A 9,425-nucleotide genomic window follows, 5' to 3' on the forward strand; every position below is an offset into this window, starting at 1 on the left:
TTTCCAAAGTTGATGAAAACTATATACCCCCAGAATCATGAAGCTTAAGATTTGAACCCACATTCAAATCTGCTATAAACATTTATGTATAAGTCTTTGTATGGACATAAGCAATGTCTTGGGTAAATACTCAATAGTGGAATGGCTGGGATATATTTTCTCCAAGACTGTACCTTGTATATTCATCCTCTTAAGAGTATTTTTTTGAAGAATGACCATTTCAAATTTTAATGAATTTCAATAAATCAGTTTGTTTTTTTATGGGTCATGCTTTTGGGGTCATGTCTAGTAAATCTTTGCCTAACTGAAGTATGTGTTTAACTGTCAAAAGTCTGCCAAAGTCTTTTCCAAATGGTTGTACATTTTACATTACCACCCACAATGTATGAGCATCCCACTTCCTCCAAATCCTCATCAACAATTGATATAGTCAGTCTTGCACTTTGGACATTCTAGTAAACATGTAGTAGTACTTAGTTGTAGTTTTAATTTGCATTTCCCTAAAGACAAATGATTTTGAACATTTTTTTCATGTGCTTATCTCCTATCCATACATCTTCTTAAATGAAATAGCTATTTCACAAATATTTTTTCCAAATTAAACATTGTATTGTTTTCATATTATTGAATTTCAAGATCTTTTTAACTCTTCTGGATACAAGTTCTTTATTAGATAAATGCTTTGGAAAGATTTTCTCCAAGTCTGTGTCTTGTCTATTCATTCTCTTAAGAGCATTTTTTATATGTATATTTTTTTATTGGAGTTCGATTTGCCAACATATAGTATAACGCCCAATGCTCATCCCGTCAAGTGCCCCCCTCAGTGCCCATCACCCAGTCACCCCATCCCCGTGTCCACCTCCCCTTCCACTACCCCTTGTTCGTTTCCCAGAATTAGGAGTCTCTCATGTTTTGTCACCCTCTCTGATTTTTCCCACTCATTTTCTCTCCTTTCCCCTATAATCCCTTTCACTATTTCTTATATTCCCCATATGAGTGAAACCATGTGATGATTGTCCTTCTCCGATTGACTTACTTCACTCAGCATAATACCCTCCAGTTCCATCCACGTTGAAGCAAATGGTGAGTATTCGTCATTTCTAATGGCTGAGTAATGGTTTTTCTCAGTGGTGTGTGTGTGTGTGTGTGTGTGTGTGTGTGTGTCAACTGTGCCATCTCTATTCCTTTTTTTCCTTTTTCACAGACAAATAAAGGTCTAGAAATAAAAATAAAATAAAAATAGAAATTTGAATTTGCAATTTTCATTCCCAGTATGCAGACATATAATAGATTTTTTAATATCCTGTTACCATGTTATTTATTGATTCTAGTAGTCTTTTAAAAAAATCTTTTAGGATTTTCTACCTAGACATGATCGTCTGTAAAGAAGATGATCTTTACAATCTATATGCCTTTCTCTCCCTTGCTTGCTTGCACTGGCTAGGACTTTCATTACAATGTTCAATAGAAGTGGCAAGACTAAAAATTCTTGCCTTGTTTCCAGTATTAGGGGAGAAACATTCAATTTTTGACCATTAAATTAGATGTTAGTTTTCAGCTTTTTATAGATGACTTTTCAGGTTGAAGAAGTTCCCATTTATTCCTAGTGTGCTGAGAGTCTTCTTTTTGAAATCATGAATAAGTATTCAATTTTCTAAAATACTTTTTCTATATCAATTAAGATTTTATAATTTTTCTTTTTTAGTCTATCAAGCTGGTGAAATACATTGATTTTTGAGTATTAAGAGGACCTTACATTTGGGGGATAAACTCCACTAGTCATGGTGTACTACCTTTCCCATATGTTGCTAGATTCATTTCAATAATATTTTGTTAAGGTATTTTTATTTTTATTGACGGGGTATTGGACTATAGGTTACATTTATTCTAATGTCTCTGATTTTGATATCAGGATAATGCTTGCCTCATAAAAAGAATTGATAAGTATTCCGCCTTTATTTTGTGGAAGGGTTTCCATAGAATCGACATTATCTTGTCCATAAATGCCTTGTAGAATTTACCAGTGAATCCATCTAGGCCTGGAGTTAATTGTTTTTTTAAATACCTGCTCTCATTTATTTGTTACTCTTAGAAAATCTCATTTTGGGGGGCACCTGGGTGGTGCAGTTGCTTAAGCATCTGCCTTTGGCTCAGGTTGTGATCCCAGAATCCTGGGATTGAGCCCTGCATCAGGCTTCCTACTCAGTGGGGAGTCTGCTTCTCCCTCTCCTTCTGCCCCTCCCCCTGCTTGTGTTCTCTCTCACTCACTTTCTCTCTCTCTGTCAAATAAATAAATAAAATCTTAAAAAAAAAAGAAGATCTCATTTTTCCATTTCTTTCATAGATATAAGGTGACCAGGATATCAATTTCTTCTTGAGTGAACTTTAGTGATTTGTGCCTTTGAAGGAATTTATCTATTTCATCTAAGTTGTTGAATTTATAGTCATACAGTTGTTTTTAAAAACAGCATTCCTTAGGGTGCCTGGGAGGCTCAGTCGGTTAAGCATCTGCCTTCAGCTCCAGTCATGATCCCAGCATCCTGGGACTGAGCCTTGTGTCAGGCTCCCTGCTCGGCGGGGAGACTACTACTTCTCTTTCTCCCTCTGCCACTCCCTGCTTGTGCTCTCTTGCTCTCTCTTAAATAAATAAATAAAATCTTTAAAAATAGCATTACTTTACTATCCTTTTTATGTCATATAATTTGTAGTGATATCACCTCTCTCAAGTTATTGATATTGGCCATTTATGTATTATCTATTTTTTTTCCGATTAGTCTTGCTAGAATCTAGCAATTTCATCGATCCAAAAGAACAACTTTGGGTTTCATCAAATTTTTCTATTCTTTTTCTGTTTTTGTTTGTTTGTTTCATTAATTTACACTTTGATCTTTATTATTTTCTTTTTTTCTGCCTACTTTGGGGTTTACTTGCTCTTCTTTTTCTAGTTTTGAATTCATTAACTTGAGAACTTTATCCTTTTCCAACACGGGCATTTATTGTTATATACTTCCCAAGTACTGCTTTAGTAGCATTCCACAAATTCTGATATACTATCAAATACTGTTGAACATGCTGTCATGTCAAAAATACTGTCCCTCTTTTAAAATTAGACTTTATTTTTACAGAAAAATTGAGAAGATAGTACAGAGAGGGTTTTCTTTTTGCTCTGAAATTTTCTTTGTCTGATATTAAAATAGCCACTCTAGCTTTCTCTTGTTTCATGTTAGCATGTTATATCTTTTCCCATCCTTTTACTTTTGATCTAATTATGTCTTTATAGTTAAGGTGCATTTCTTATAGGCAGCATATAACTGGGTTTTGCTTTTTCATTCAAATTGATGATTTCTGCCATTTAATTAGGGTGTTTAGACCATTTTGCACGTGTGCAAACATCTTCATTTTGCTTTCCTTTTTAAAAGGTATTTTCACTGGGCACAGAATTCTAAGTTGATAATTTTTTCCAGCAATTTAAAAGTTGTAGTCCAGTGCCTTTTTGCTTTCAGTATTCTGGTGATAGATTTACAATATTATCTTTGTCTTTTTTCCTCTGTATTTAAAGTGGCTTTTTTTTTCCTTTTGGCTATTTTTAAGATGTCTTCTTTATCATCAGTTTTGAGCAATTTGATTAAAATATATCTTGTTTTTTTTGTTTTCTTTATGTTCTTGGAATTCATTAGGTTTCTTGGATTTGTGGCTCAATATTTTTCATCACATTTGATTTTTCTTATTTTTTTTGGCTATTATACCTTCAGATATATTTTCTGTTCCCTCCACCCCTATTTCTCCTCTTCTTTGTGGTTTCCAGTTACTTATATATTAGGCTGCTTGAAGTCCCACAGTTCAATAATACTCTTGCTATTTTTTATAGTTTTCATTTTGGATGGTTTCTATTGCTATGCTTTCAAATTCACTATTATTTCTTCTACTGTGCCTAACCTGTCGTTAATCTCATCTCAGACACTGACATTTTTTATCTCAGATACTGTAGTCTTCATTTCTAGATATTCCATTTTTAACAAACTATGATTCATAGATCTACTTAACTTTTTTGAATATATGGGATATGGTTATAATATATAATAGATATCTTATATATAAGATATATATCTTGTCTTGTCTGCTAATCCTAACATCTGTTGTCAATTCTAGGTCTGTTTCAGTTAGTTGATTACTCTCTTCAATATGGTTTGTGTTTTTCTGCTTTTGTATGTGCTTAGTAATTTTTTTTCTACCTAGCAATGTTTGATGGGGTCCCAGACATTATGAATTTTAAGTTAAGTGTTAAGTCCTGGATATTTTTATATTCCAATAATGTTATTTTTTCTGAGACTATGCAGCTAAAATACTTGGAAAGAGTTTGATCCTTTTGAATCTTGCTTTTATGATTTGGTAGGCAGATCTGAAGTCACATTCCAATGAGGGCTAATTATTATTCCCTTTTACTAAGGTAAAAGCTTCCTGAGTATTCTATTCATGAATTATCAGTTTTTCCAGTCTGGCACGTGGGAAGAGGCACTAACTCTGGCTCTGTGTGACTTTGGGCACTATTCTCTAATCTTTTCATATTGTGAAATATGCACGCATACATATACTGCTCAGGACTCTCAGAACATGTAAGGGGCCACCTCTGCATATCTCAGGGTTCTCTCTCTGTGCAATATTTTATTGTCTTTGTTATTCTGACTTGAGAATTCTAGCTGCCTTCATCTCACTGGATGCTTGTCTTTGTCTCCTCCATTCAAGGAATCCACTAGGCTCCACCTGGATTCTCCCTTCCTGTACCGAGACCTGAAAACTCTTTCAAGGAAATAAGCCACAGCAATTGCAGGGCTGGCTTGGTTCATTTCATTTCTCAGAGATTATTCTCCTTTATTGCTTGATGTCTGGTATCTTTAAAAGTGCTGTTTCTTCATCATGAAAACCATAATCACCCACACATTTAAATGATCATAGCCCCCACTCCTCATCTCCTGGTAACCACTAGTATGCTTTCTGTATTTGTAGATTTGCCAATTCTGGATATATCATACAAAGGAATCATTCAATTATATAACCTTTAGCGTCTGGCTTTTTTCTTAGAATAATTTTTTTAAATTTTTACTTTCTTAATTCCAATATAATTAACATACATTATTATATTAGTTTTGGGTACCTATGATAAAGTATTGAAACTAGAGAATTGGTCATTATATGACATTGTGCACACACTAAATGCCACTAAACTGTACACTTTATAATGGCTAATTCTGTGATATGTGAATTTTACCTCAGTAAAAAATAAATACATACACTAATGCTAATAAATAAATAGAAGTATTGCTTCTCATATTGGGTCTGTTTTTTTTTTTTAATGTGTTGAATGGGAGGGTAAATGTGGTCACTGTTACTCTTTTCAAAGCCTATAATTGACTATTTCAAGATAAAATAATAATAGTGCATTTAAGGTTTAAAACCTATGTAGAAATTTAATGCCTAGTTGGCTCAGTTGGTTAAGCATCTGACTCAATTTCGTCTTGAATCATGAGCTCAGGGTAGTGAGATCAACCCCCACATGGGATTCCACACTGGGCATGGAGCTTCCTTAAGATTCTTTCTCTCCCTCTCTACCTCCTCTCCTACTCTTATAAAAATAAAATAAACCCAACCTATGTAGAAGTAACATGTATGGTGATAATCTACAAAAATGGAAGAAGAGAAATGGAAGTAGATATTGTAAGGTTTTTGCAGTATCTATCAAGTGGTATAATATTACTTAAGGGTAGACTGTGTTAAATTTAACATGTATAATGCAGACTCTAGAGCAACAAAGAAAAAATAAAATAAAAAACACCCCAAGTCTAATTAAAGCAAATGAAAACAACAAAGAACCATAAGATAAATGAGAAACAAATAGCAGGATGGCAAGTATAAACCAGCAATATATATAATTACATTGAACATAAAATGATCTAAACACTCCAGTTAGAAGGCAGAACTTTTAAAATAGGGTAAAAAGGCAAAACACAACTATACATCATCTATAAAAAGCCTATTCTATATATGAAGACACAGGTTAAAACTAAAAAGATGAACAAATATATACAACCGAAACCTTAATCCAAAGAAATCTAGTATGATTAAATTACAAAAAGTAACCTTCAGAATAAGGAATATTACCAGGGATGAAGAAAGACATTTCATCATGATAAATAGGTCAATTAATCAAAAGGTCATTATAATCCTAAATATGTACACACTGAGCATAGAGGTCAAAATGTATGAAACAAAACTACAGAACTAAAAAAGGAGATAGACAAATTTACAGTCATAGTTGGAAATTTCAACATCCCTCTCTCAGTAATTGACAGAACAAGTACACACAAAAAAAATCAGTAAGAATAGAAAAGAAGTTAACAACACTATCAATCAACTTGACCTAATTGACATTTATGGAACACTCCACTCAACAGCAGCAGGATGTATATTCTTCTCAAGTGCTCATGGAACACTTACCAAGAAGCAGCATATTCTGGATCATAAAACGGAATCAAGAAGATTGGACTCAAACAGAGCATGTTCTTTGAACACAACAGAAATAAATTTGAAATCAACAACAGGAAGATATGTGGAAAAGTTCCCAATATGTGGTAATTACATAAAATATCTTTAAATAAGCAATGGACCATATAAGAAATCACAAGGGGAATCAGAAGATATTTTGCATTGGTTGAAAATGAAAACAATATATTTTAAGATACATAGGGCGCATCTCAAGCAGTGCTTAGAGGGAAATTTATAGCATTAAATGGTTGTATTGGAATAGGAAGAAAGGTCTTAAATCAATATATTACATTTTATTTCAAGAAACTAGAAAAAGAAGAGAACATTAAAAGCTACCAAGAGAAAAGAAATAGTAAAGACAATAGGAGAAATTCTTAAAAGTAGAAAGATGGTGGGGTGCCTGTGTGGCTCAGCCAGTTAAACATCTGCCTTTGGTTCAGGTCATGATCCCAGGGTCTTAGGATTGAGCCCCGCATTGGGCTCCCTGCTCAGCTGGGAGTCTACTTCTCTCTCTCCATCTGTCACTCCCCTTGCTTGTGCTCTCTTACTCTTCTCTCTCTCTCAAATAAAATCTTTATTTTAAAAAAGGTCGAAAGATGGTGATTTATGAGTGAAAGAGAGTTCTAAAGCTGGTTCTTTATAAATATATATATATAAAAGACAAATACTATCATGGGAAAAAAAAGCAGTTAAAAGAAGAAGCAAATTATCAAAATACAGAATAAAAGGGAGACCATCAGAGATACTATAGGTATTGAGAGGGTAATATGAGAATATTATAGACAAACTCTGGCCAATAAATTTGACAACTTAGATAAAATAGAGAAAATACTTGAAATGCACAAACTACCAAAGCTCACTTCAGAAGAAATAAAAATTCTGGATAGCCTTTTACCTATTTTTAAGTTAAGATATAATTTATATAACATAAAATTTCATGTAACACAAAATTCACTATCTTAAAGTGTATGATTCAGTGGTTATTAGCATATTCACAAGGTTGTGTCACTATCACCTCTATCCAATTTCAGAACATTTCATCACCCTAAAAAGAAACCCTGTGCCCACTAGTAATCACTCCTTATTTCCTCCTTTCCCCACTCCCTGACACTACTTATCTACTTTTCATCTCTATGGAGTTGCCTATACTGAACACTCCATATAAACGGAACTGTACAATATATAACTTTTGTGTCTGGTTTCTTTCACTTAGCACAAGTTTTCAGGATTCATCCAAGTTTTACAATGTATTAATACTTTATTCCTTTTCATGGCTAAAAAAATTCCCTTGTATAGACATACTACATTTTGTTAATAGACATTTAGATTGTTTCCACTTTTTGGCCATTGTGAATAATGTTTCTATGAAAATTCCTTTATAAGTTTTTGTGTGAATGTATATTTTTATGTCTCTTAGTTATATACCTAAAAGTGGAATTCAAATGGCAACCCATTTTTAACTTTTTGAGGAACTGCCAAACTATTTCAATGGAGGCTGTACCATTTTAAACATCCCCACCCACAGTGTACCAGGCTTCCAATTTATCTACATCTTTACCAAGGTTTGTTTTTCTTTTTTAAAAAAAATAGCCATGCTTGTGGGTGTGATATGATCTCTCATTGTGGTTTAGATCTGCATTTCTCTAATTACTAATAATGTTGAGTACATTTTCACATGCTTATTGACCACATGTATGTCTTTAGAGTGATGACTATTCAAATCCTTTGATTATTTAAAATTGGATCTTTTTTTTCTATCATTGAGTAGTAATAGTTCTTTATATTTCCCCAATTGTAGGCCCTTGTCAGATATATAAATGCGTCCTTCCATTCTATGGATTATTTTTTCACCTTCTTGATAGTGTCTTCTGATGCACAAAGGTTTCTCATTCTGAGGAAGTTCAATTTATTTTATCTTTGGTTGTTTGTACTTTTGGAGTCATATCTAAGAAACTATTGCCTAATCTAAGAGCAAGAAAATTCACAACTATGTTTCCTTCAAAAAGTGTTAGAGTTTTAGCTCTCACATTTAGGTCTTTGATGCATTTTGGATTAATTTTTGCTTATGGCACAAGACGGGGTACATTCATTATTTTGCATGTGGATATCTGGGTGTCCCAGTACCGTTTAAAAAGGCTATTCTTTCCCCACTGAATGATGTTCACACCATTGTTGGAAATCACCTGGTCATAGATGTATGGGCTTATTTCTGAACTCTCCATTAGATTTCACTGATCTATATGTCTAGCCTTATGCCAGTACTACACTGTCTTGATGGTAGCTTCATAGTAAGTTTTGAAATCAGGAAGTGTGAGTCCTCCAATTTTGTTCCTTTTTATCAACTTTGTCCTGATTATTCTGGGTCTCTTACATTTCTATAATAACTTTAGGATCAGCTTGTCTATCTCTGTAAATAAAAACCAAAACAGTTTGGATTTTGACAGAAATTGCATTGAATCTGCAGATCAATTTTGGGAGTATTGCCATCCTAACAACAATCAAGTCTTCTGATTCATGAACATGGGATGTCTTTCCATTAATTAGGTCTTCTTTAATTTCTTTCAATAATGTTTTGTCATTTTTGGTGTGCAAGCAAGTATTGCATTTCTTTGGCTAGGTTTAGTCCTAAGTATTTTTTTATATATATTAATATACATGGAATTGTTTTCCTAATTTCATTTTCTGGTTATTATTTGCTGTTATACAGAAATACAGTTGATTTGTGTATATGGGTTTTGTGTCTTTTCTCTTTGCTAAAGTCATTCACCAATTTCAATTGTTTGTGTGTGTGTGTCTGTGTGTGTGTGTTCTTTAGTGTTTTCTGTATATGCGATCATGTCATCTGTAAATAGAGATAGTTTTACATCTTCCTTTCCAATCTGGAT

The sequence above is a fragment of the Nyctereutes procyonoides genome, unplaced genomic scaffold (assembly GCF_905146905.1).
Source record: "Nyctereutes procyonoides isolate TBG_1078 unplaced genomic scaffold, NYPRO_anot_genome, whole genome shotgun sequence".
Lineage (NCBI taxonomy): Eukaryota > Metazoa > Chordata > Mammalia > Carnivora > Canidae > Nyctereutes > Nyctereutes procyonoides.